At 37.2% G+C, this 27,443-nt stretch overlaps 1 protein-coding gene across 6 annotated transcripts in view; it reads right to left on the bottom strand.

The window, feature by feature from the left end:
* Positions 1-27,443, bottom strand: part of LOC107995538 (LIM/homeobox protein Lhx9) — a 601,193-nt gene that overhangs the window by 142,121 nt on the left and 431,629 nt on the right. For 5 of the 6 annotated variants that reach the window (XM_028665570.2, XM_062083417.1, XM_017053117.3 and 2 more), the window contains one exon: positions 6,344-6,464. The exons of the other annotated variant lie outside the window; for it this stretch is intronic. The gene's annotated coding sequence lies outside the window, so the exon portion shown is untranslated. The remainder of the gene's footprint in view (positions 1-6,343; positions 6,465-27,443) is intronic. 6 annotated transcript variants of the gene reach the window in all.

Genomic DNA, 27,443 nt, shown 5'->3' with positions numbered 1-27,443 from the left:
ATCTTTATAACAGTTATAGATGAAAAATATTCGAAGTAAAAAGAATATTATTTATTTATTCGTGATAAATATAAATTGGAAATTGTTTTACGAAATATTAATACATATATTTTTTTGTTTCTATCATATTCATTTTGTCACATTCTCTTCTATTCTATTTATACAGACTCATCATATTAATTTATTTCCATTATATCGATAACAATAAATATTGAGTGTTTTTGAAAAACAAACAGCACATCACAATGTTATTAATGCTTCGAAGATGGAAATCAAAATAACAGTATTAGACGAAACTACATCTTCTATAAACTAAATCTTCATGGAAGCTATAAAACTAAAAAGAATTTTTTAAGTTTTATCTTAAAAAAATATAATACGATAGAATGGTGATAAGAAAGGTGAGGTACAATCATTCAAATATCATCTAGAAATGCCGATCAATTGCCGAGTTTATACTCCTTCTGTGTCTAAATATCCAGTCTGTGCTAGCTCACGTAACATGTTGTCTAAGTGTCGAGCACGTTTTATCGATGATCGTTAAACGATCACCGGCGTGTCTCGCGCCTTCTTCCGCCTCTCGATACGGCGTTCCTCGGCCACCGTCATTTCTTGCTCCACCAGGGCTATTTCCAAGCTATTTCTGAATGAAGGTTGAACGTTTGAAACGTGTAATGTCGAACGCATTACGCAACAAGTTGCTTGTTTGCTTGTATAAATGTTTGTGAAACGGAATGATTCGGAGAAAAATGGTACTTTAGCGGGCAGTTTAAGTGCGAGTTTAAGTTTAGAATATTAAACGATGCGATTAGAAAGATTGATGTCGAACGGACGAATCTCTGATCGTCGGGAGTGTGACTAGCAGGAGTTGCACAAGTTTTTTAGTGTCCCGATAAACGTAATAAAACGAACCTTCCTAATAGGTTTACGATAACGTCGCTTGCCATAAAGTCCAGCCATCTGTTTCTTACACCATCATCATCATCATCATTATCAGCTTGGGTCCATATTGGTTAAACATTCTAACGCGTTTTCGTTCCGATTGATCCTTATGTAAATAATAATCAAAGTTTTCGATGTTATTCAATTATACATAACATAAAATAATATTAGTTTGGATTTAGAAATTTGGATTTATAACATGGAACGGTGTGTAAATATTAATGGCGATGAAATTCAAAGTTGTGTTCAAATACGCGCAGATCAATTTTGAGGCTTTTGAGGATCTTTTGAAGAGAAGATAAGAAATTTTAAAAGGTGTACGGTAAAGATATAGATATTAACATGAGCAGGATTGGTTCTGGGCCATTAATCAGCTACGTGCTATAAATCTTATTATCGGTTTAAAAATAGAAATATTATCATCAATTAGAAATACTGTTGCCAGTAATACAGATTACGAATAGATTTATAATTCAACATTTAGCCACGAAAAACTACTTATTGTGTTGATTTTCATTTCTCGTTACAAAAATAGAAAAAATTAAAAGTAAAACATGTATTCATAGATAAGTTTCAATAATGCTTAATTGCAGACTTGTCCCCATCAATTTCTTTTGAAATTCCAGAGTCAATAATATTCTCAATACTATATACTTCATATAACATACAACATATTATTCTTTAAAATACACTACTGATTATTTTAGAGATTCGTTGGTATTAGTGATACACTGATAATTAACTTATTTAAAAGACCGAATTTCAAGTTTGACGATCAAAAAGATCCTTAATCTCCCTTCATCCGGATTGAATTCCATCCCATATCTGGATATCCAAAATATCCATTTCCAAAGTTTCGACTCTCCTCACATCACGCTCAATATTTATAAAAAAAAAAAACCTCTACTCCGCTCTTTCAAGCTCCGCTCTCAAATGTAACCCGTGAATTAAAAAAAAATTAAGGATCGAACCACTTATATTTAACCACGGAACAGAATTTTTATCCAGAATTCTAAATTTCCTCGGGATGTGATTGCTGGCTCCCCAACAGATACGAGAGAGATTTAATTAAGTTTGATCGGCGTTGAAACGAAAATGGGGCGGGCGTGTTTCCGTGGCCGGGGCCCAATCTTCCCACGATTCCTATAAGAAGTTTCAATATATCGGCCGAAATGATAAGACTTTAGTGGGCCGTAAATCATCTCGTATCTAAGTGGCCAAGAGCGAGGGGGATTTCTCGAGGAGGAATGGCCGGTTGTTCCGGCTCGGTCGAGGGCATTAATGAATTTCCATAATGGCGCGATAACAGTGTACACAGTGAGCCATTAATACGCACTCGCGAGATCTTTACGGGCGTTTTACGCTTCTCGTAAAACTGGCTCGCTCGCAATTTGTCCCTCCGCCCCCTCCGCCCCCTGCCCCCCCTTGTTTTCTCCGCGAAACTAGCTACTCCGGTGAACTAGCTATTCCTTGGATGGACTCTTCGGCCATTTTCTTGTATCGATTGTGGCTGCGATCGTGGACGGATTTTTTTCTTCTTTTTTATAGGAATTCAAGCGTTCAAGAGAGTATTTATGCGAAATTTTATGCTGGAGAAATGTCGAATGAACAGAAAACAGTACTCTATTCAAGTTCCATTTCTGATTGCGTTGAATGAAAATTTCGAAACGTTTTTAACGATGAGATTGTTTGGAGGAGATTCGGAGTGTTTAATGGGATTATTCGCGTAGAATATCGATTATCCAAACAATCGGGGAACAAATTTAAATTTTTATTTAAAATTAATAGATTATTAGATTCAAAGTTGTTTTCATTCTTTTTTTATATATGTATGTAAATGTTTATCTTCTTAAAACTTTCTACTAATAAGTAGAGAATAGTTTTTAGAATTGGAGGAGGATACGTATATTTTAATGATATTTGATTTGGTTGGAAAGTTTCGTTAAAGGGATCATTAACGAAGAAAGGGACAGCTTTTGGAGAATTAAACGAATATTCTAGTGTTAATGAAACATAAATTGCATCTACTCAATTTTACTTGTAAATATTGTAAATATTCTCATTCAAAATAATTATAATAAAAAATTTAAATAATAATTGGAGAAATAACAAAATCTGCAAATCTAAAGATGCAATCTACAACAGACATATCCACTTATCAATATATATAATAATATACGTGTTAAATCATAAGGAAATGGAATGCGGCACAAAAATTCTTTTTTTCTTTAAAATTCAAACGATCATGTGCGATTAAAATTTCGTTTATATAGATAAGTTCCACTATGAAATAATGAAAAGCTAAAAAAAATATTTTAATCTATTTCAAAGATTTTCGTAATAACGGAATATTCTAACACAAAGTGTCGCAAAATATTCTTTCACGGTGAAGAAAATCACTATTCACGGATGGAAGCAGTTAAAAGCATAGAGTCCCAAGGAATCGGATTACGAGAAGGCAAGGGAGAAATGGGACTTCCACTTCGTTGCCCGTGAATAGTTCCAGAGGCAAGGGCCTTAAGGTCCTCTTCTCAGACTCGATGAAAAAACAACAAAGCGTCTGGTGCTCACAATAGTGAGCCTTAGGGCCCCGTTTCTCTATTTGCGTTTACAATAAAGGAACAGAGAGGCTATGAAACGTGCGAGGGTGACCAGAACGAACTCGACATTCCCGGATCTCGAGAAAATCTTTTATTTTTGTTATTCATAAATACATGCGTTCGATTATAAATGGATTGTATAGAAAAGAAAGATAAATTGTATTTTTTCTTAAAAGTGAAAGTAAAATTTTTTTAATCGAAATATTGTACGCATTGTATATCGTTCTTCTTTCAACAAAATCTTTAATATTTTAAATAATGCAGTTAAATCAATATTCTTGATGTCTTTTTATAATAATCAATATTTCTCATAAAAATTTTTAATATATAATTATATTATATTAATATTATGGAATTATAATTAAGTTTAAATAAAAGTTTAAAATTATAAAATATTTAATATATAATCACAATGAATCTTTAATATTTTTTCTATTGCAATATATATAGCATGAGCCTTCACTTAATAAGTATTGGCGAATAATTATGAATAAAAATAATTGAAAATCTTGCAAACAGTAGTATCACTTTTTTTTGTATCTAATTTCAAGTAAGTGTTTCAATTAATCTCCCCCAACGAATCCAACAATTTTCCAATGTAACAAACCTAGACGAATAAACCAGTTTCGGGAATGGTGTTATTGATTCAAGGACAACGACCTCCAAATCCAAAAATTCACACGATCGAACACGTTCCAACATATTTGGACAAAACCACTCACCGAGCCCAAGCATTTAGTCATCTCGTCGAAAGAGGAGGATATACACAGAGGAGGAACCTCTACAAGATTCAAGAACCTCGGCAACCCACGTTCATGCCGGCTTACGTAACCAACACGGAGCCGAGAAACTTTTTCTTTAAATCAATTTCAGCGGCAGGCTCCTCGTAAAACCCACGCGCGGCCAGGTTTCCTCTCGTCGTTCTAATTGAGACCAGCGACAGGTAACGATACGAGGAAGAAACCTGGCGAGCGAGGAATGAAGAGGTAAACGGCACGAAAATGGGCAAACAAGAAGCCATCCCCTCGTTTTCGTCCCCTCGAACCTCATTGCCGGCAATGACTAGCGGATATAACACGTTCCAGGTAGGAACGTTGTTTAGGGGAAGGATAGTCGCTGGACAAACGAGCGCAACGATACGACGTACGATCGTTATTGCGACACGGAGCACGACGATCACGGGGAACAACAGATCTTGGTGTCCACTTATGGTGGACTGCGATCAGTTAAGGACGAAAGATTGTGATATTGTTCAATGAGTTTGGATCTTTTCTTTCTTCGGCCTAAAATCGATTGGTTTCTTTAGGTTTTGAACAGGTGCTTGTTAAGTTCTTTTTGGAATACAATTTCTTTTCGTAATAGAAATAATAAACAATCTATATTTATGGTAAATCTTCTTCAAATTTGTTGATAAGCAACCGCTTTAAACGTATATAAGCAGACAAATTTTGAGAATCCATGGCCAAAAAAAAATTAAGAGCCTGATCCTTCGAATGTATTTGATATTGGAGAAAGAAATATAGATTTTTCATAAATTAAAAATTAAATAACTCGAGCATATAATGCTAAACTATACAAAAATTAAAAAAAGAATTCTACATTCATCCTAATACACCGAACGTGGATGGCACTGCTAAATAAATTTCTATATCCATTACCACCGGAGACAGAGACTGTACACACTGTTACTACCCCCGTAGTATTTCAACACAGTTTCCGACAAGAAGAGCGAAAAAGAAAAAAAAACGAAAGCCGGAAACACAGCTCATTTTTGCAAAAAGGAAGAAAGAAAAAGGGGAGACAGAATCAGTGGAATCCAACGTCGAGGGATCGTTTGCTTTCATTTAACCGCGGATTCCTATGCTTTTTTCACGGGCGGGAAAGCCAGGCGTAAATAGTCATATCTAACATTTATCAGGTGACACGCTCGTTCTGGCCTCGTCAAGATCCATTTGCGGGCACAGGGATGCACAGGAGCATTACCGTGTCGCGATGTCAAATACTAACGGCGGAGAAGCGAGTGGTGTCATTACCGGACCTCATAGCGGCGGGCCATCGCATCTCCACTACCCACCCCTCCCCTCCCCCCCTTCTCGTGGCCGTATTTCTCCGTTGCGGAACACGGAACAACACCGTTGCGTACACAAACAGGTTGATAGATCTTGATGGAGCATCAAGTCCCTCGTCCACGGCCTCTATGCTAAATACCGGGCGTCGCAATTAGACGCGCGACGTGTAATTCAATTATGGTGGAAATAAATGCTGCACAGCGTATGGTTTGAATAATGAACGCCGAGGTGTTGCATGCTCGATGACGATGGGATAGGGTTGTTCCTTCTTTCCACGATTTTCTTTTTTCTTAGGAGATTTTAGGAGAAGAGATGTATGCGATGCTTCGATCATAATGCGTTTAACAATTCTTTGGATCGTTTGGATTAGTTTTAGAAATGTGAGTTGAATTGATTTTCTTGTGTTTAGAAGATAATCGTTGGCTATGTTTGGTCATCAAGATATGATTTTTTACTTTATAACTTGATGGCTTTTTTGTTTTAAAAAAGTTATTCTTAGTTATTCTTCTGATACATAATATCGTCTTTTCTTGTTTTCCTAATTAAAAGCAACGAAACTACTCTCTAATAAACTTAACAAAGATAAATACGATGAGGATTTGAAATATTACTATACATAAAATTGTTAGTTTTACGAAATTGTTAGTTTTAAAAAATCGGTTGAAAGTTTTAGTAGAGTTTAGTATATACTATAATATCATTGTTCTTGTTTTAAAACATGGATAAACTTACCCTCGAGACCAGTCGACTCAGTACAGACGAATTCCTAGATCCCAGCCATCTAAGTCACATGCAGCAGTCGAAAAATTCGTTCGTACTTGCATATAGGGGATAAGAAAGGTAGAGTCAGGACCTAAAGAGAATAACATAATCTTTCGTGAGGGCATGTCTTGTCATAATTAATTAATTATTTCATTTCAATTATCAATTATTCTTTTCTTCAAAATTATATTTTTCTTTTTAAAAAAATCAATCAATTCGATTGAAAGACACCAATTATTTATTATTAATGAATAATAAATGTACACAACAACTTATATCTTCTCACCAAACCAAACCCTCCCTTCAAGAGACCAGCCAACCTATCGCAATCGTCGAACACTTCCGGCAAAGAAGTATTTCCCCCAACCCGCTATTAATTCTCGTTCCGCGAAAACACGGAGGTTAACATCCACGAGTCGTCGTGATTGGCGCCGGCGTAGGGTATCGCCTTAGAAACGAAGTGAAGGGGAAGGAGAGGATGACGTAGAGGAAAAAGAGAAAAAAGGCAAAAAAGAACGAAAGAAGCTTAAAAAAAAAGGAGAAGAAGGAAAAAAGAAGAAGAAGGAAACGAGAGAGCGTCTGGGAAGTAGGATGAGAAACGCGAAGAAGAAGAAGAAGAAGAAGAAGGAAGAGAAGGGTCGGTAAGGGGTAGGGGGCTAAGACGTTGTCCTGCCAACAGGTGGTAGCAACCTCACACTACCGGCTCCCGCTGCTTCAGCTCAACCCCTTTTTCACCCTCCGTGGCAGCAACCACGACGATAACCCGCGGCGACACCCGATAAAACGGGCCGTAGAGAGGGTTGGAGGTCTTCTACGATGCCGGGATAAGTGGGTCGTGGTCGGGGAACGGAAAAGAAAAACACCGGAGGGATTATCGGCCGTGGATACACCATCCTCTCCCTCCTACGCTCTCTCTCTTTCTTCCTCCAACGGCGCCCCTTTAACGAAAGAAACTTGCTCTTTGCAGGCGGCGGCAGCGCACGTGCACTTGCTACGAGACGACGCTCTGCTTACGATTCTCGGCCAGGACTCTCTTTCTCTCACTTTCTCTTTCAATCTCTATGTACATATATATATACATCTCGATTGCTCTCTCTTTCTCTCTGCTTGTTCTCTGTCTCTTTGTCGACGATACGCTTCCACGAGCGGGATGCTCGAGTGGCCTGTATTTTGCGAGCCGTGGATTTTGCGGTCTCCCGGGTAAAGGACAACCAACCCCCTCTATGTACCACTCCCCGGCTCCTTCTTGGATTGTTGGCTCACGGCGTGCTGTCACGTCGCGACGCTCGGCCAAAGGGAATTGGGAGGAGGGCTCGACGAGCTGGAAACTCGAACTCGTCTCGATTTTTATTCATTTTTTGTTTGGAGCTAATTGGCTGTATATATATCTATGTATATATTTCGACGTTGCGTTTAACGCTGTAAATTTTGATATAAATGAGCATGATGCGTAATAAGAAGGTGTAAAGTAAAGAATAAATATAAAACGATTAATTCTTAATTTCTATTTAAGTGTAAATGAGGTACAAGAAGTGAAATTGAAAATTTTAAGTCTGTTTAAATTATTTTGTTATTTTAAAATTTTCGGGATTTGATTGAACTGTATTAAATACACGCATAAGGGATTTTAGGATTTAAAAATCTAATTCCAACAAGTGATTAATTTAGAGATTGAAAATAAGGAAAGTTTCATAGAGGGAAACAATGCGAGGTAGATAAAAGTTTATGAATTCTTTTCTTTCAGGAGAGATCTCGAAGACAAGATTCGATAATTTTGTTTCTCAACGTCCGCGGTAATTTTAACGAAGACGCCATTAAGAGGGAAAGACGAGCCGATGGAAAAGATTCGGTCGTCTCAAAGGAAAATCTTAACGAGCGGGAACAATGAACCCATGTGAATTATTACTGGGCACAAAGCGGCCCGTGTTTTCACCGTTTAATAAAACGCGGAATGAATTAAGGGAACGACGATCATTCCGTCTTACCTTCCCTTCCTTTCCTTTCTCTCTTTTTCTTTTTTTTTTTTTCATAATCAACAATGTCCTTTCCTCAGAGCGAGCTCGACCAATTATTCGATAACGAGGCCATTTTAAACATCACGAATGTCCTCTATGTCTATCTCTCCGTCACTTATATATATAGATATATTTCGTTTTAGCAACAAACGTTTCGGATAGATTCAAAAGCTGGATCCCGTTTGGAGGGATCATCGAAATCCGGAAGTGTGTTTAAACTTTCGAGAGCAAAAGGGATGCCGTGGGACGTTAATCGAAATCTGATTTCACCCGATACGTCCAATCGATGTCGAACGACACGGAATTTCCGCAAGATTTGCCAATACAAATTTGTCCCTTTACTATTGACAAGAATATTGCCACAGGATCGAATATTGGTGGTAACAATACGCGTGTATGAATATTCGATGGATATTCACTGGGGTGGAATAAAATTTAGGGATGGAAATTCCTTTTTTGCTATTCGATAGTAGTGATAACAAAACTTGTCGCCCCTTATAGAAATGTTTGACAAATGCGAAACAAATTTCTTTTGAATAAATTTACTTGACAATTATTACTTTCATTTAATATTTTTTTTTTTTTTTTTGCGACGATGTTCATAAATTTGGATACAAAAATTTCAATTAGATTTGGAATAGATTAAAAATTTGTATTATAGATATTCATTTTAATACATATGAAAAGAATATATTTAAAAATATTAGTTCAAGCAAAAAGCGAGAAATTGAAACTTCAATGATTAATTTTAAAGAGATTGCTTCTTGCGAATTGAATTAAAAATAAGTTTTTATCATTAAAGAATGATCGTACAATTTTTTATTTCTTCGGTTTACATTCATCGATGTAAAATTAGAAATTAGATATTATTGGATTATAAATTTTTATAAAAGTGGCTAAATATAGAATTTTAAATAATGTATATTTTATTTTAGATATTTTATCTTTTTTTTTTCACGTATGTTTCTTATATCGTTGTATATTTAAATTTTTAATAAATATTATAAATATCCTGAATCTATATATTACATTTAATTCATCATCCGTTAAAAAGAATTGAATCAAAATCAAGTTACAATTTCTAATTTTAACTCGTTAACAATGAACAATTTAATGCCAAACAGGAAGTAGAATCTAAAATATCTTAAGTGGAACGATCTAATTCGCTTTTCGCCAATTAAATCTACGCCGAACAAACATAAATACAACGACAAGATGCAATCCTGTTTGAAAATCAGATCAGCTCGTGAATAATTTAACGCTAAACAAGAATGGAATCTAAAATATCTTAAGTGATATAATTTTTTTAATTAAATTCATAACGATCCTTGCCAATTAAATTTATGCAAAAAAAGCATAAATATCAGAGATACGATCGGATTTGAAAATCGGATCCTGAAACTCGGCTCATGAATAATTTATATCCAAACAGGAAGTAGAACTTTTAAAATATTTTAAGTGATACAATTTATCCAATTTACTTTTTTAAATTTATAACCATTCTCGTTAATTAAATTTACGAGAAAAACAAGTATAAATAAAATGGAGAAAGATACAATCGTGTTTGAAAATTGAGAAGAATTTGTGAAAGTAGAACTTAAATATCCTGAATGAAAAGTCAATCATAATGATATATTTTTCCATCCTTTCGTCCCAAAAAAGAATTCTTCTAATAATAACGTTTCAAAAGTCTTAAAAAAAGAGTCTCGTTAAACTAGATATTCAACATGAATGTGTCCGATTATAAATTCTAAAAGAATTGGCTAATGAACAATTCTAAAATATTAGCTTTCATAATGAGAAACCGGAGAGTAAAGTTAAATTAAAATTATTCTTTCATCTATATCAATATATTTTGCAGAAAGAGAGAAAAAACAATTAGAAGGAATAATATTGTAATAATAAATAAACTTTCGTACTAACTTCTGAAGTTTTATAATACGTGCTTTTCACACGGATATTTCATTATCTTAACGAGTAAAAAACATAGAGAACGAAATTTGAAAATAATCAAACAATAGTCATCTGAAACACAGTAATTTATATCATTCGTATATTGTACGAATAAAATCTTCACTTTTCACAACGTATAATACGTTCACAATATAGTAATACGTTCGTAATATCAACAAAAATAATTTATCGCTATTTATATCACGTAAAATCAAAAGATCAATGATATATGCCTGGTTCGAAACTTATATAGTTGTTCAAATGCTCACAAACCTGTCCATAAAGCCAGTTTACTATCATACACAATTTATCCAACCCTGCTCCCCTCTTAAATTCAGAATTAAATCTACGAACGAAACAAGGGCGAACAAGAGTTGGAATCAGAGTTCGAAAATCGAACAATTGAGCGAACAAAATCTGCGGAAAGGGAGAACAGGGCCACCTTTCAGATCGCAAAACTAAACAACGCGAACGATAGATTCGATTTGTTCGAGGGAACGTTTTCTATTCTACGTTCCAGCCTCCCCTCCCCCTTCCTCCTTCCCTTCCCTCTCCTCCTTCTTTTTTAAGGGGAGGAGGACAAAGGCCCGTTTGTTGGGCCCCCAGGTCTCACAAAGGGTTCCATTGCAGCCATGCGGCCGCATGAAACGAGGTCTGTAAGACCTCTTCCCACTACCACCTCCCTTTTCCACGAACGCCGAGATTCTTCTCTTGTAATAAGAATTTGCTACATTGATGCCCGGCTAAGGCGCCGAGTTATTGTGTTCTTAACATTGTTATCGCGGTGAAACCGTGAAATCGCGAGAAATTGTATCGAGCGATTTGCCCTTCACTCTTTGCGCCACTCAACTTTTATTATTTCAGCCAAAAGGATAAATTTCGTTTCGAAGGAGTGGGGGAGGGTATAAGGGGGGATAAGAGGCGCGTAATTACGAAGGAATGGATTAATTCATTCGACGAATGACGTATAGCGCGATAACGTTAATAACGGTCACTTTCACGCCCGATGTGGGTGTTTCAGATGTATTAGCGCATTAATGGATTAATGGATCCTCGAAGGATTAATTCGAAGAGGAGAAAAAACGAACGAGAGATATTCGAGGATTTCGGTTAAGGCTTATTTATTATGTTTAAGTTAAGTTATGTTGTGTTTTAAGTTAGGGTTGTATCTTGTCTCGTTTAAAGTGAGGATTGATCGATATTTTTGTATATTAACTTTCGATCAGAATTAATATTATCTGATATTATGCCTTTTTCGGTTCAGGTTTGCAAAAGAACTGGAACATATTTAAATCAGACGACGTGCAACAATTTCGAGTTATAATAACGGAAATAAATATTGAGATAACAAAAAAATCCTCGTCGAGCACCGTCGCAATTTTTACAACTTTCGATTATCATAACTTATATATATTATACATATAACAAATACATTTTCATACAACGTAACAAATTTAATTTTCATTCCTTCTTTCCAAAATGGAAAATAAAACTTTTAAATCCAATATCAATTCTCCCGTTCGTTTGTTTTAAAATCGAAATTGTTAAAAATGCAAGGATATCAAAAGATCGCGAGAGATCATTTCCTTTCCAAAAGCGGAGAATAAATGGGAAATAAAATAAGAAATAAATAAACGTGGAAGGTCTCACGAGAGGGGGAGGATCGATACGAGGAATCTCTCCCCGAGAATTCTGTTCAAGGAATTCGATGTAAAGGATAAAATTGACGGGTAAATTTCGAGTAAACAAGGATTCCCGCTTTTCTCGCAAACGCTTTACGTGCGTGGAATGACGTGTGCGCGCGCGACCGTGAGCGCCACTCGGGTCGAGTTCAAGGGTTTTGAGGTGAAAACGGGACCGTGATTCCAGGCACAAACTGGATCGACGGGTTCCTGACTTGACGAAGCCCTCGACCTGCGACCTCCGCCTCCGTGGAAGAGGTCGGGATGAAGTTGCAGGATCGTATATCGCCGGTTCACTTGCAGTACACCTCTCCTCCCCCCCCTTCCCAAACTCCTTTTTACCCGCCTCTGTTTCCCCTTTTCCCCAAGCCTCCCCCTCCTTCCTCCCTCCCCCGTATATATCGATCCTCGTGGACCACTTTATACGGAATGGCTGTGGCGATTTCGAGAATTCGTTCTTCGACTTATCCTCGAACATGGGATTCCTTACTTTCCCTCAAATATTTATCTCTCCATCGTCCTTAAATCTCTAAACCACGACTCGCAAAGGATTTTTCTTTGCCTAATTTTCTTTCTCTTCTCAAAATACCTCTAACCGATGTTCAAATAAATCTACGTGTTAAAAATGAAAGTCAAGCTTAGTCGAAAGTTAGCAAGTTAGCAAACATCGTCTCGATAGAAGTGTGAATCCATCATTGTTAATTATAAACTTAATCAAACCGTATCAAATACGATCAGATTTCCAGAGCCGGGGAATGGGTCAAAAACTGGAGTCCCAGTTTCTAGCAATTGTTGGAGATAACTTCGTAACAGTTAAGCGGATACTTTCCATGTTTTGACCTAGACAGATTCGACGGAATGAACAGCACGAAACTCCCCTCCCCCTCAAGTATGACCGAGCGAAGGCGAGTAAGTCGAGAAAGCCGCGGGGACTCGGAGCGATCCGCTTCCTCTGGGGAAGCCGCGAAACAAGAAACAAGAGAAAAGATTAAGAGAAGACGATGAAGTTCTTCCACGCTGGCCAAGGGACAAGGAGGGTAGGCAACGGCCGGGTCGATACGACCGGGAATCAATAATAAGCGAAGTTAAAAAAGACGTAAGCTTCTAAAACTCTTCCGACCTAAATGTATCTTATCGACCTTGAAAGCGAAAAAATATCTGGGAGGGGGAAGAAAAGGAAGAAGAAGAAAAAATACACGAAAGCAAGAAAATCAAAGAGGAAAGAGAAATAGAGGAAGAACTGTTTCTCCCTCTCCGCTCCAGAGGAGGCAGGAAAATTCGCAAGCTTCCCCATTTCGGGGCACGCTGACGATCCAGGAGAGTGGTTCTCCCCGCAAGAAGGACGGACAGATCCAAATTGAAATGTAATGTACACCCCTCCAGCATCCACCCTCCCCCTCACCCTTCGATCGGCCAATCCTCGTTCCTCTCTTCCTCTTTCTCTTCCCTCCAGCTCGTGCAAGCCGGCCAAAGATGCCTCGTTGTTCCAAGCGAGGGAAAGAGGCTCTCTTTCTCTCTCTCTCCCTCTCTCTCTCCCTCTCTTCGGTATAAGTGTAGGTGATTTACTGCTTCGGGCTTAATGGAAGCTGTTTACTGCTAATTAAAACGAAGCCCCGCTTTATACTGTGTGTACATATGTGTATCTATGCTCTCTATGTATGTGGGTATGTATGTGCGTGTGTATATAACTCGGAGAGCGCACCGAAAACCGATTCCACGGATTCGTGTCGCTGCCTGCTCTGGCTACCTACTTCCAGACTTCTCGTCTACGAATTGCCGGTGCTGCTGGTTGATGGTGGAGGGGTGGGATGGGGTGGGCTCTTCTCGCGATGAGTGTGCACAGGGTGAAACTGTTTGGTGGATATCGTGTACTCGCAATTGGAGTGGCTCGCTCGCGTGAACGAAGAGGGTTTCGAAGAATGTTTGGGTTATTTGCACCGATTACTGTGCTCCCCGCCTCCCTTCTTATGCGCTAACAAATCGAGGATGATGATGATGATGAATTTAACGAATAAATGGGATCAGTATCTAACGATGTAAATATTGTAATAGGTATCTTGAAAGGATGCTTGGAAATATTCCAAGCAAGTAAATTTCTCAATTATTTAATTTACGTATAATTTCGATGCTTTTAATCGAGTAATTGAGATCAATTATATGTATTCCTCGAGGAAAATCTTTTAGCAGAACATGATTTTACTTCGTGATAAGTAAACAGTCTCTTGAGATTGTTTTGAATATTTCATTCGCAAAAAAAAAAAAGAAAAATTCTAGTAAGAAAGAGAAACTAAACTCTACTATTTCCTGCCATTATAAATTTCTATTGACAAAAGGAGACAAGTTAAATTATACATCGAATAAAATAAAAAATTAAAGCGATGCACAATAAGTGATACAGCCAACTGTTATTCCCCACACGTTCGCGAAAATGGATAAAATTAATTTTCTGGCTTGCCATTACAGACATTACAGTGTACAAATGAATACTGAAATGGGTTGAATGAATGGATTCACGATCGATTACAACTTGCTCACTCATCGTTACTCGTCATTTACTAAAATACTCGTTAAATAATGCTACATTCGATTATTCAAAACAATTCAAAAGGAATACAAAAAAAAAAAAAGAATCGAGCCAATTACCATTTCCAAAGCGCCATTTCAATCGCCAGACGTACTCGCCCCCCTCCATCGTCGTCAAGTATTCCACGTATCGAGTCCACTTCCGCTACCTTTCGCGGTACAAACGTGGAAAGTGGACGGTCCCCGCGGTGAAAAGAACAATTAACCGTTCCCTCCAATTACCACAATCACCGATGTTGTTTTATTCATAAAGCTACCTCGCATAAAATCTCCCCCACCAGACTTATCCCTCTTCCCTTCTCATCCAGAAAAGGATTCCTCGGTTGAATGGTAAAACCGAGCCAGGACACCTCGAAAAAAAACGCGACTCCATCGGCGGCGTCGTATTCGTCCTCTTCGTCGAGACGTTTCGCTCGCAAGCCAGCCCGCCTCTACGTTCCACGATAATTACTATTCTTGTCGGGGCAAAGAACGGACGTTTCAAAGGCTTGACACGCGTCAATCCCTCTTCGTGCACGCGGGCGAACGGTAAACAATCGCGTTCGAGGAGCAAAGTTACTCCAATTAGCAGCGGGGGTCCCGAATAATGCAAGGCCCTCCGTATTTATAACGCGGTAATCCTCTCTCTCTCTTTTTCCCTTGCGTGGAGTTGCTCTCTAGGCGATCCAATAAGAGGCGAACCTACCCGCCGTTTCACCGGCTCCTCCCAATTAAACCGCGCCACGCTGCAATGAGCTCGCATACTGCGTGCCGATATCAATTACCGGGCCAAGTGACACGGCGTAGTCGGCGAAGGAGGACGATTAAAACGAAAGAAAATCATCAGTCGGTGGGGAGTGGGAAGGAAAAAAGAATAAGGGAAGGAAACGTCGGATAATGAGAGAGAGAGGGAGAGAGAGATGCTTGTAAGGACTTAACGAAGGGGTGTAGCGGTGTTGCGTGGCTCTCCGCTTGGAGATTTCGGAGTTCAAGGACATCTGATTGTATCGATGTAACTTGTTGGCGAATTTTTTTTTTTAGATCGAGTGGAAATAAATGGAAATTATTATATTTGTATTTGTAATTGGATATGATTAAATTGAGTTAAACGGGATTAGAGTAATGATTCTTAAAATTAATTATTGAATTTATATTTTTTGATTATGGATAATTGAAGTAGAAGCTAAAAATATATTCGTTTATTTTATAGTTTAGTTCGTAAGGGGTTAATAATTGAACTAGCGTTGTTATTATTATATTTGATCTGTATCAGGTAATAGTTTTTGATTGATATGAGATAACAAGAAGAAGAAGATAATAGAATTAACATGTGTACGTGTGTTCAAAATATAAATCTTTAAAATGTAAATCTTCTTCTAATTTTATAATTTCAAAATATTTCGTATATTACAGATATCATAGCTTACTTTGATAAATTTCCTAAGATAATGAAATTCTAATTATTTTTTGAATTAAATTAAATTTTATGGAACGCATCAGTGAACATTTTCATCGAAAATGTAGTAATAAGTCTTCAAAATTAATTCTAAGGCATCTCTATCCATCAACTTCTTCTAGGCAAGAGAGAACAAATATTCATTATCTTTCTGTTTGAACTAGCTTAAACAAAACCTACATACTTTGCACATTAAGAATTAAATATCAACAAATCAACATCATCACGAGAGAGAAAAATAGAATAGAATTTTTAAACACGATGGAAAAATATTTAAATTTCAAAATAACATAATGATAAATTTTCCATTAATCAACTTTCTCAGCCTCTCCTCGAATCTCTCCTCGAATCAAAATTATCTTCAAGAACACGAAAGAAAAAAAAAAAAAAGAAAAGGGACGGGAATCGTTCGATCGACAAAGAGCTTAATGGAAGCGTATCCATCGCGGTACGATCGGTCATTTAATTTCTTAAGTGGCAGCGGGGCAAACATTAGCCCCCTCCCCCCTGCCCCGGCTCAGAAGGCGAGGGGATACCTTATGAGGTCAATGCGAGGAAAGAAACGAAAAACCTTACAAGGTTCCAACGTTGGAACCGTGTTCAAGGTATTCCTCGAGTCGAGCACTGGAAATGGAGCTTTTATACGAAAGTACTCCATATCACTTTATTTAAGATTTACCCTCTCGCTCGCCCCTTTCAACCCCCAACAAGACTCGTCCATTTCGTTGCGACCCATCTCGCCCCTCGACGGCCCGCCTCTATCCGCCTCGTTCTGCCATTCTTAAGCTCGATCCTCGCCTGTTCGAGCGTCCTTCTGTATCGACGTCTCTCCTCTCCTCTCCTCTCCTCTCCTCTCTTCCCTCTTGTCCACAAACTTCACTCCTCCAACCACCCGCCGCCAACCTTCTCCTCTCCGCCTTTCGAAACGTCTTGTTTGTTTATTCCACTCAGCCTCCTTAACATGATCTGTCTGCTTGGCATTCCACCTTGCCTGTCCCGAGAGGAGCGTTTTGCAAATTGAAGAAACACTTCCGCCGATCGATTCGATACGCGATTCGCGATTATAATCGCGTCCAGCTGTTTCCTCGAGAACGCCTCGAGCACTCTATCCAATTGTTCTGTAAAGGAGTCAGTCGGATCTTTCAAAAGAGGTGAATTCTTTCGTAATTAGATCTCTCAGTTTTTCTTTCCTTTTTCTCCTTTTCCTTCTCAGGAATACAAAAAAGTAAACTTTAAAGCATTATCGGTATAGTAAGGAAAAATAAGTGTTGGAAGAAAAATTGAAAAAAAAAATAATAAATGCTGAAAATCGATTAGAAATGATAGCATTGATTCGTCAAAGTGCGATTCATGATTCTCAGGTTCGTTGTTCTATGGTAGATTTCATTTTGCATTAGAAAGCACGCGAGTGGCTTGTAATAGTGTTATTAGATATGTAAAGAAGTGGATATATATGTATATACATATATATGGTAAATATGAAGGAACATGCACTGTAAATATTTCATAGTGAATAGATTGATTGTGAATGATTTACGTTAATCAGGGGACTTCTTATGTGCATTAAGGGACGCGTGATTGTGATTTGTACAATTCATACAATATATTTTTAATGATGTACTAGAAATGAAAGTGTAATTTTCTTATTGATTTTTTTATTGATAAGCATGTACTAAAATAGTGAATCATTTATTAACAAACATTTAATGGTAACAAATAATTTAAGGATATCTTTAAACTTTTTATATTATAGATTCATAATAAGTGATTATTATTTTTTTTTCAAGTGCGTTATTTTTTTTTTTGGATAAATTGTTAAGAAGGAAAAAAAATATGAATCAAACTACAAAACATTTTTCGTATAAAACTTGATAAAAGTTATAATTGTAATAATTGAAAATTTAAATTTAATTTAAATGTAAATAGTGATTATTTTAAATTTTCTCCCAAATTTTGAAAAATTAATTTTTGTAAGTGTTATTTCTGTTATGCAAAGTTAAAAATATAACATTGCTAAACCGACAAGTATGCCAAACAGCAAAGTGGCAACGTCATATCTCTGTATCAGGCGTCAGTGTCCACTATTGGCCATCGTTATCCAAGCGATATGCAAAACGGGAAGAAACACGGGAAAAAGGGAATAGAAAATCTATAGATTCGTACGTACTCTACGTATTCTATAGATTCTTGCCTGGAATTTTCCTTCTCTTGTCCCGTCATCGTGCCTCTATTTATTCTCTTTCTGTCTTCCATTTGCTCATTTTTCCATTCCCCGTGTTACTCTTTTTATCTTTGCCACCTGCGGATCGATTGGAGTGTCTTTCGACAATTATTAACAATTTTCGTCGAATATTCTTTCTTTTCGCTTGGTGAAAAGAATTTTACGATTTTTGAAAAAAAAATCGCAAGAAAATTAAGTAATCGTTTACGAATATAAAATTGTAACAGAAGAAGATGATGTTTTAATTGTAAGGAGGATCAATGAGATATAAACTTAGGATATTAGTTGAAGAATTCCCAATTTTAAAAATTCATAGTCAGCTTATAATTAGAGAATCTTTCTTGTAAAATTTTGGAGTCTTATGACTTTATCGTTAAACTATGTTTTGGAACATCATTTCTTTTAAACCTCTTTTGTATTTTTTATTAATAATTAACGAACAAAGAAATATAAATAGATTAGATTAGATTCACATTAACAAAAATATGAAACAACAATTATTATACATAAAAATATTTCCATCGAATTAAAATTTGAACCATATCACACAAATTCCTTTCTATATTTCCAATATTCATTTACAATTAAACTTAATATATTATATTTGACAATTATCAATTTCAAAAAATCGAATAATTGACAGTTAAAAAAATCTAATAAAAAAAACTCCAATTACAGAGATAAAGAAAGAGGAATTTTGTACGTAATAAATAGTACAAAAAAAAAATAAATAAAATTAATACAAATTGTACAAAAATAAAGTATAAAACGACGCTCAACCAAATTTCGAATCCCAAGAAATCGGTATGTATCCGTATTTCGCCTCTCTTCTTCGCATTCACGTACCAACACGTGTGCCTCATCACGATCGTCCCCCTTCCAGGCCCGAATGGAGTCTCGACGGATACGATCGAGCCGGTGGATGCGCCTCTCGTTGCCTGTTTCTCTCCCAGGACCGAGCCGAGAGGCGTTCTCGGATCACCAGCCATGTAAACCGGTCGGTCTGGTCCACGCAGCCCCACCATAACGGCCACCTGCTCGCCTGCGAGGCCCGTAGGGCCCCCTTCAATCCGACACGAAGCCCTTCCATTAAATTTATTCGAATCTCATCGGTACTTGCCAAAAGTTGGCCCGTTACGTATTGTTAACAAAGAGTAGAATCGAGGAGACATCCACGAATCTAAAATGATTCCTTCGGTTCCAATTTTAAATTAAATTAAACCTTATTGGTTATATTTGTTTTTACTTAGAAATTTAATTAATCGAAACGATTGTCCGAGATTATTATTCTTAAGGGGAATAAACTAGAATGAAGAGCGTGTAAGACAAATAATAAATATATTATTATAGGTATTTTCATATTTTTAATAAAATAAGTTTCTATTATGGATTATGAAAACGGAGGAAGTAAGAAAAATACAATTATGTTTTAAGAAATATTGTGATTTAAAATAGTAGTTTTTGTCTTCAAAGTTTGCATCATTCGATTTTTAATATAAATAATTGTAAATAAAAATGTACGACTCCTTCGAGGATCGTAATCCAAACACTTCGTAGGGACCCATGACAACTCGTAACGAAGACTTGAGATGAATTTTCTAAATTTAGAAAATTTAAAACACGAAGATATTTCTGATCAATTTCTCCTACAACTATTCCCCGCATATTTCGCTTTTACACTCGTCTCATTCCCCACATCTTATCCACTAACAACTTTCCCAAGATCTACACACCGAGCAAACCCTCCAAATCCTCGGTCGTGTCGCGCAAATTGAAAGGAACACGATGAGGCTCGTAAAAAAAAAAAGAAAAAGAAAAAAAAAAGAAAGAAAAAGAAGCTCCCAAGTATCGAGTGACAGAGGCGTAGAATCAAAGGATCTCGTTATGCGAAGTTTAAAAATCCCAAGGATCGAAGATGATCCGAGATTGGAGAGAGGTTGTGACCGACATTCTCTCGTCGTTAACGAAAGAACGACGAGGACAAGGGAACATTGATCGTTCCATCTTTTGAGATCCGCGAGAAAAGTAACCGGTCGCACGGTTTTTTAATAGAGCGTTCCACGAGGATCGGGATTCATTAAAAGTCGGCCGCGCCATTGCGTTTCTCGAACCGCGACGCAAACAGAGGGAATCTTATTGGTATACGGCGAGGGGAGAGATCTCGTTGGGGGAGGGGAGGGGAGGAGGAGGCATCGCCCGATGAAAACTTTCCATCCCGGCCGTTGCCGCTAATTATTCTATTATTAATTGTTAATTATAATTAATTACCGGATGGCCGGGCGAATGGACTAATTGACATTGATTTATGGGTTTAATTAAAGGCGAAGACGAGCGCGGCCGCGCTCACGTTGTCTTACACGCCGAAGGAACGCTTTAACAACACCTTTTCAAGGGAATCCCGGCTTTGTGCCACGCTCTTTTACACAACCCATTCTCCGTCTCAGCCCATTCCACTAACTGGGCACCCAGGGCTCGCCCTTTAGTCGGGAACGAAAATATACCGCGGAGATATTTTTCACCCGAAATTGGAAAAGGGTTGTTGAATTTAAAATACATCCAGGTAAGTTTTAAGCCCCTTTTGGAGCGATAATTTTTAACTAGAATTTGCGAGGGTTGAGCAAAGATTTGTGTATCGAGGTATGTAAAAGATACTTGCTAAGAAGAAGAAAACTCGTTAACAAAAGAATCGGACATCGAAAGTTATTAAATACATTTTAATTGCTGGTATATTTTTCAGTTGATTGATATAAAATAAGAGAAAGAAGATGCGATTCTTTATATTTAATTTCATATATCTGACTTGCAAGAAAGTTATGCTCACCGAGTTGAATTAAACAATTTTCAAAACTAATCTAAACACAATCCAATCCACTATCGAGATTAAACGTAACATAACCTATATCACGTTCGAAATCTCCTCTTGTGACTCTTCTTCTACGATATATATTACCCAATATACCACTTTTAAGCTCAGCAAAGTACTCGAAATCGCCGATAAAAAAACCGTCTCGCAAACATGGCTCTTATTTAAATCCAAAGGATAACCAGAGTATCGAAATGAACTTCTCTCGTAGCGAAACAATTCGAGAAAAGGGGGCAGCACGATAAGCGAGCCGGATAATGAATGGGGCGCAACGAGCGGGCAAATAAAACCGGGCCGTCCGTTTTAAACGACTCGGATTGATTAAATCAATATTTTACACGCTCGTTCCCCGTCGAACTGCGAGTTCCACCACCGATCATCCCCGTTCCCCGCGGACCGCGGCCAATTTGCATATTCCCCGTGTGTAATAGATACGTTAAACAGGTTTACGTTAGCAACATTATTAGTTTATCTCGAGCGTAACCGCCTTTGGAATCAAGAAATCACTCCCAGGAGAGGCGCGAACGACATAACCTGTTCCTAGGTGGCGTTATCTTACCCATGCCGGTTCACCGTCCCGCTGTCTATGGTTTAAACACGTCGACCAATTAGAGCGCCTCGACCAATTAGGTGATTTTTTCTCTCTCTCTATCTCTCTCTTTTTGTACAGATATAATTGACACTCCACGGTCTCGGACAGTTTACGCAAAACTAGACGAGAAACGCGTGCTCGTTATAGGATTATTCCATCTGTTTCTCTATCTCGCTCTCGTACTCGTGGATACGTTTACACGTGTTCCTAGGATGGTGGAACGTTTTAAATATTTTACGTGGGCAAGTTAATTTACGTCAAGCTATCGAGAAAGAACGTGACAGTGAAGAGGTTAAAGAAGATACTTCTCTTCTCGTGCGTTTTAATGAATGGAATTGTGAATTCTGACGTAAGGTTTGATATTAAGGGGGCGAATGATTATTTAATAAGTAGTAAATCTTCGTGTTGTGGACGGGGAGATAAGGTGGATAAGATAATTTTTGAATGAGTTCAATTTTGAAAAATTTGTATAAATTTTTAATACAAAAAAATTGTATAAGAAGATATTTTAAGTAGAAGGGGAGATGATTGGTTAGATATATTTTTTTAAAAAATTATGTCTCAATGAAAAAAAAAAAACCGATCAATTTATCAGTTTTTGGAATTATTTATTAATTAGTTAGTGTTATTTATAATTTTTTTATATATACTTATTCTCTTTACAATGACTAATTAATTGTTTAAGAAAAAAATGTAGATATCGATGCGAGAAATATACATTGAAAATTAATTATTGTACGTATCTATATTCAGAAGACATGTGAACGATAATTTTTTAAATATAGCATTTCTTAATACATTGCTTCTTAACATTATTCAGTATAAATAATTGATTAATCTTTACGAATAAATACTACAAATCTATTAGTTTAAGATATATTTTAACTTGAACTTTACAAAACACAAAAGAAACACGAACAGACGACTATTTTACGACTCCTTGTTTTCCATATGATAATTTTTACCAAATTAAAATTACTATTATTACTAAACTACTATTCATACTAAACCTAAATGCACGATTCCTGTATTACAAAAAAATGATTCGTTAAAACAGAATTACATTCGTTAATAACAGAAATATAATAAAACGTTTCGTAATTCCAACAATAACGATTGCTCGATTTTATTTCCCCCTTTATTACAATTTCGAATTTTACGTGAACGATGACGAGTAGAAATAACATACAGAGAGGGAAGGGAGGGTGGGAGAAAAAAAAGAAGAGGAAACGTCAGCATAAATCAACCCTCCCCAAAACCGGTATTAAACCGCGTCATCACGAGTATGTCACTCTCTGGAAAGGGACAAAAGGGCCGTCAGCCGTGGATTTCGATCCTGGACATCGGCTAATCCGAAATTACACGTTTCACCGTGCAATGATCATAACGTTAACAAGAATAACGAACGGGCCACGGTTCCGGGCCGGTGGCGGCTCGACACCGGGCAAGATTTAGCGTCGGCTTCCTGCCAGCACGGGGCGGCTCGGCCACCCCTTCCGCGTCGCGGATCTCCAAAGTCCTCTGGGAGGACAGGTCGACATAGAGAGAGAGAGAGAGAGATGGAATATGAAAGGGGAGAAGGAGAGAGACGAGGGAGGGCGTATCTCTTCGACTCGTAAAGATAACCGCGGAATAAACCCCTTCCACATCGCTCTTTCTAAATGGGCCAGCGTCCTCGTCCGGGCGGTGAATTCATTTTGTCGCTGATTTACCGACCGTTTCCGGTGTAAACGAAATTACGAACCCGCGAGCGCGCCCCCGAGATGGAAAAAAGCGAAAGGTCCATCGAAAGTGACGTTGTTTTGGGACGTTAAAGGATTGGACGATTGGGCGTAATTGGTGGGAATGGATGGTAAGGGGTATCTTTCCTTGGAAGAATATTTCTTTAAATAAATTTTGTAATGTAAAGTAAAGTAATGTAACAAATATGAGTATGACCTAATTAAAAAGTCATCAGATGGAAAATCAGACTTTATTATATATGAATTTATTCGTGGAAAATATTTTAAGATATTTTGAGAAGTTGAATTTGTTATTGGATTTTACTGAAAGCCAAAGTAAATGTTTAATGAAAGTTGTTTGAATAATTTGAAAGTGTTACATTGATATCGTGAAGATCAAGTATTTAAGGTATTATATCTTTCTATAAATATATTCTCTTGAAGCTAGCTTCAAAATTAGTCTGTCTTTGTAACGTTACAATTTTTCAATTATACTTTATTCTCTAGAAAAATTAAGTTGAGAAAAAAGAAGAGAGGAAGGAAATATTAATTAAAATACGAAATCTGTATCGTATTTATCAGATAGAGATAATAAATTGTTACTTCAGGACTTTATTATATCATTTTTATCCTATCGCGTAATAATATTTCCCACAGATCACAATGATTTACGCAGCTTTGGATAAAAAATAAAATTTCATCCCAAAAATATAGTAATTAAATTATCACATGTTTCCTTTCTAATTTTTAAAAAATTAATTGATCATCCGGTAACTGGAAGAGAGGCACAATAACTGTGCCATTTACCCTCGCGCGTCAGTTTCCTCGGAAAGATTAATGAGCCGTGCGGGGATGGAATAACCAGGATGGATTTTATTGATAGCCATAGTTGACAGAAGGTGTGTTATATATATATTATTAAATTTAAATACATGACAAAATTTGATCAAAATTTTTTCTAACACTAAGAGAAATTCACGCTTGTTGAATCATTAATTAATAAGAAAAGAAAACCCATAAATCGCGTTATTACACAATTTTACGATACGATAAAACGAGTCTATACATCTTGTTTCCTTGTTTTTCTTTCTTTTTTCCACACAAAGAAAATTACAGGCAAAAGAGGAGAGCAAAGAAGGCACAAAGCCCCGAGCTTCTAGATCTAATATCCTAATGACTCTTACTCGGCACGGTACCGTGAATAATTGATGGCGGATTGAATTGGTTTAATCAGAGAAAATTAGACTAAACGAAACAGGGGAAATAGAAATGAACTGGTTCGTGAGTTAAACGTGGTTTTCGAAACACCGAGGCGGCGCAATCGAGTTATTGCACACTGGAGAAAATTAGCGACTCTAATTCAAACGTGGAAACAAAAGTGTGCCGGAAACGGGGCAACGCATCGCGCGCGCCCCTCCCCCTCTGCGAGATCCGATTAACCCCCGCGCTATCCTCTAAACAGGCGCAACGAAATCGAACAGACACTTGTATCGATTATCAGAATCACGGGATCATTCCTCTTACCGGCTTAACCCGTTCCGTTGCGGTCCAATTAACACCGGCCACGACTCGCTACACCCACCGCGTATCCATTAATTTCCATCGTTTCACAGACCAACCCTTTCCACTTTCTGGAAAGATGCTACCCGTTGCTTGGGACAAGTCTGGTAAGAAAAGTATTGAGAGAGTCTCGTAGGTCTGGTTCGTTGTTGCCCCCGTTGTTTCACAAAGGTGAATTCGCGAGAAAAATTAAAAGTATGAGACGCAGTATGAGAAATTTTGAGTTTATCCATTAAATCGAGAATATTATAATTTTATAATATGGAGTTTGGAATTTGTTAATTTATAGTATATATACGGTAGAAAAAGGTTGGAAAATTTCTTTAAAATAATATTGATACAATTGTTTTGGTAGAATATGTGCTAATTGGAACACCTGTTGTTATTGCTAATGTGTATATTATTATCTCACTTTTTCTTTTTCATACATAAATTGTTATATAATTCGCGTACAATTAAATGAGCGTGAAATATATTCCAAATATTATAAGAATTATAGATCCATCTGTTAAATATCTGGATAATTTTGATAAAATCATGATCAAAATGTTGATAATAGCTTTTTTATCGATTTTAATCGTTTCGAAGCACAAAAAATTGATAGAAGAGATAGAAATAAAGATAGAAAAAAAATTCGTAATATTCGTGTCCTAACACATCGGCAAATACAATATAGAAACCACATATTCTGAAACAATATGCAATATGCAACAACAAACCGTGAATTAAATTAAATTTAACGCATACGAATACTCCCAAAATAGATACGGGCAAAATTTTAACAATTTCACCGAATTTAAGAGTAAAGTAACCTCAATAAAACTTGCCAATAAAACTTTGTTATTCAAATAATTTTTCAAAATTTTAACCACTCACTTTCTCCAAAAACTCTGCCAATTACAAAACGAAAAACAAATCCACGCGTATCGAAAATTCTCGGATCAAAACGAAACAATCAACCTAACCTAACCTAACCTAATCTAACCTAACTCGATTATTTTGTCCAATTACCATTGCAAACTTCCATAAAAGAAGACCGTCTACCAAATTAATCAACGGATAAAAGCTGGCCGGGCCGCATTCGCCGGGATCGGTTAACCGTCTAATTTCGTCAAGCGATTTCAAGAGGAGGGGAGGGGAGGCGCATCGATCGCCATCCAGTATTTCCTGGCGCTGGTATTACCGGAGGCCACGCCGGTGGTCACCGAATAAACACGAGCCAGCCGGTAAATTGGCGATAATCGAAGTCTTCGTGAGCCGCATACCGCGGCACAGATATATCGGGGGGAGTTTTCCGCGCACGGCGCAACATGGTTGATGTATTAACCCACGGGTGAGGGGGCCAGTGTCGGGTTCGTTAAGACCATTAGTAGCGGAGGGACGACACACACGAGGCGCAAGAGAATCCACAAAGAGCTATGGCGGACTTCTTCCTCCGCTAATGACGATCGTATCGCCACCGTCGCGGCCGCAGGAAAACGGGGACGATTCTGCGGCCAGACACTGTGACTCGGTTAACGAATCCGTGTCCTGGCTGTTCTCAACGCGCGGGTTAACCGGTTGTCGAGCTTTTGTCCTCGGCCGAGAATGATTTCTTCTTTTTTGCTCTTCTTCTTTTTATTTTTTCCTTCGAATTAGGGTTGGGATTAAGTGTGAATCGTTTCGATGATTTAACTATTGATATTTTATGAATATATATTTTTTCAAGGAGATTGTGAAAAAATTTTACAAATGAAATTTTTCAGTTGCTTTCGTTGGAGGAGAATGATTTCTCTTTTTTTCTTTTCCTTTTTATTTTTTTCTTGGAATTAGAGTTGGGATCAAGTATACGTGAATCGTTTCGACGATCTTGTGATCTTTCTGAAGTTTTTCAATTAGTATATGAGAAATGTCAATGATCGATTGAATATTCCAATATTTATTTTTTCAAAAAGACTGCGAAAAAATTTTACAAATGAAATTTTTCGATTCACTTATTTATTTTAATTATCTCCGCGCAAGAATACGATAAATTATTTTATAACCTATCATAAATATCATATATTTATAATTGTTAATAAACATTTATGACAATAATTCGAATATAAATTTATAGAATACGCGCTATAAAAATTCGACTTTAAACGACTCAATTCTAAAATAAAAAAGGGAAAACATTTGGAAACGTTCATTGGCAAAGCCAATATACCGTCCACGAAAATATATAGCTGTATAACATGGAGGAATCGGCGATTCGAGCGCGATAAGTCGATACGTTTATCCAATTTTGAAACAAAGTCGCGGTGTGCTCTGTTCGGAGCAGAAAGGAAAATCCCTGGTCCCGGGTGGGTTAACGAATCGGCCCGGACACGGAGACAAATCCTTTAAGCGGGTTTTATCTCTCTGTTCCTACCGGCGTGGCGCGACGCCCATTCAGAGAAGGAAGAGCTTCCTCGTCTTGGAGCC

Source organism: Apis cerana, linkage group LG12, assembly GCF_029169275.1.
Source record: "Apis cerana isolate GH-2021 linkage group LG12, AcerK_1.0, whole genome shotgun sequence".
In the NCBI taxonomy this organism is placed as follows: domain Eukaryota; kingdom Metazoa; phylum Arthropoda; class Insecta; order Hymenoptera; family Apidae; genus Apis; species Apis cerana.
This window is presented reverse-complemented; position numbering and strand designations above follow the sequence as displayed.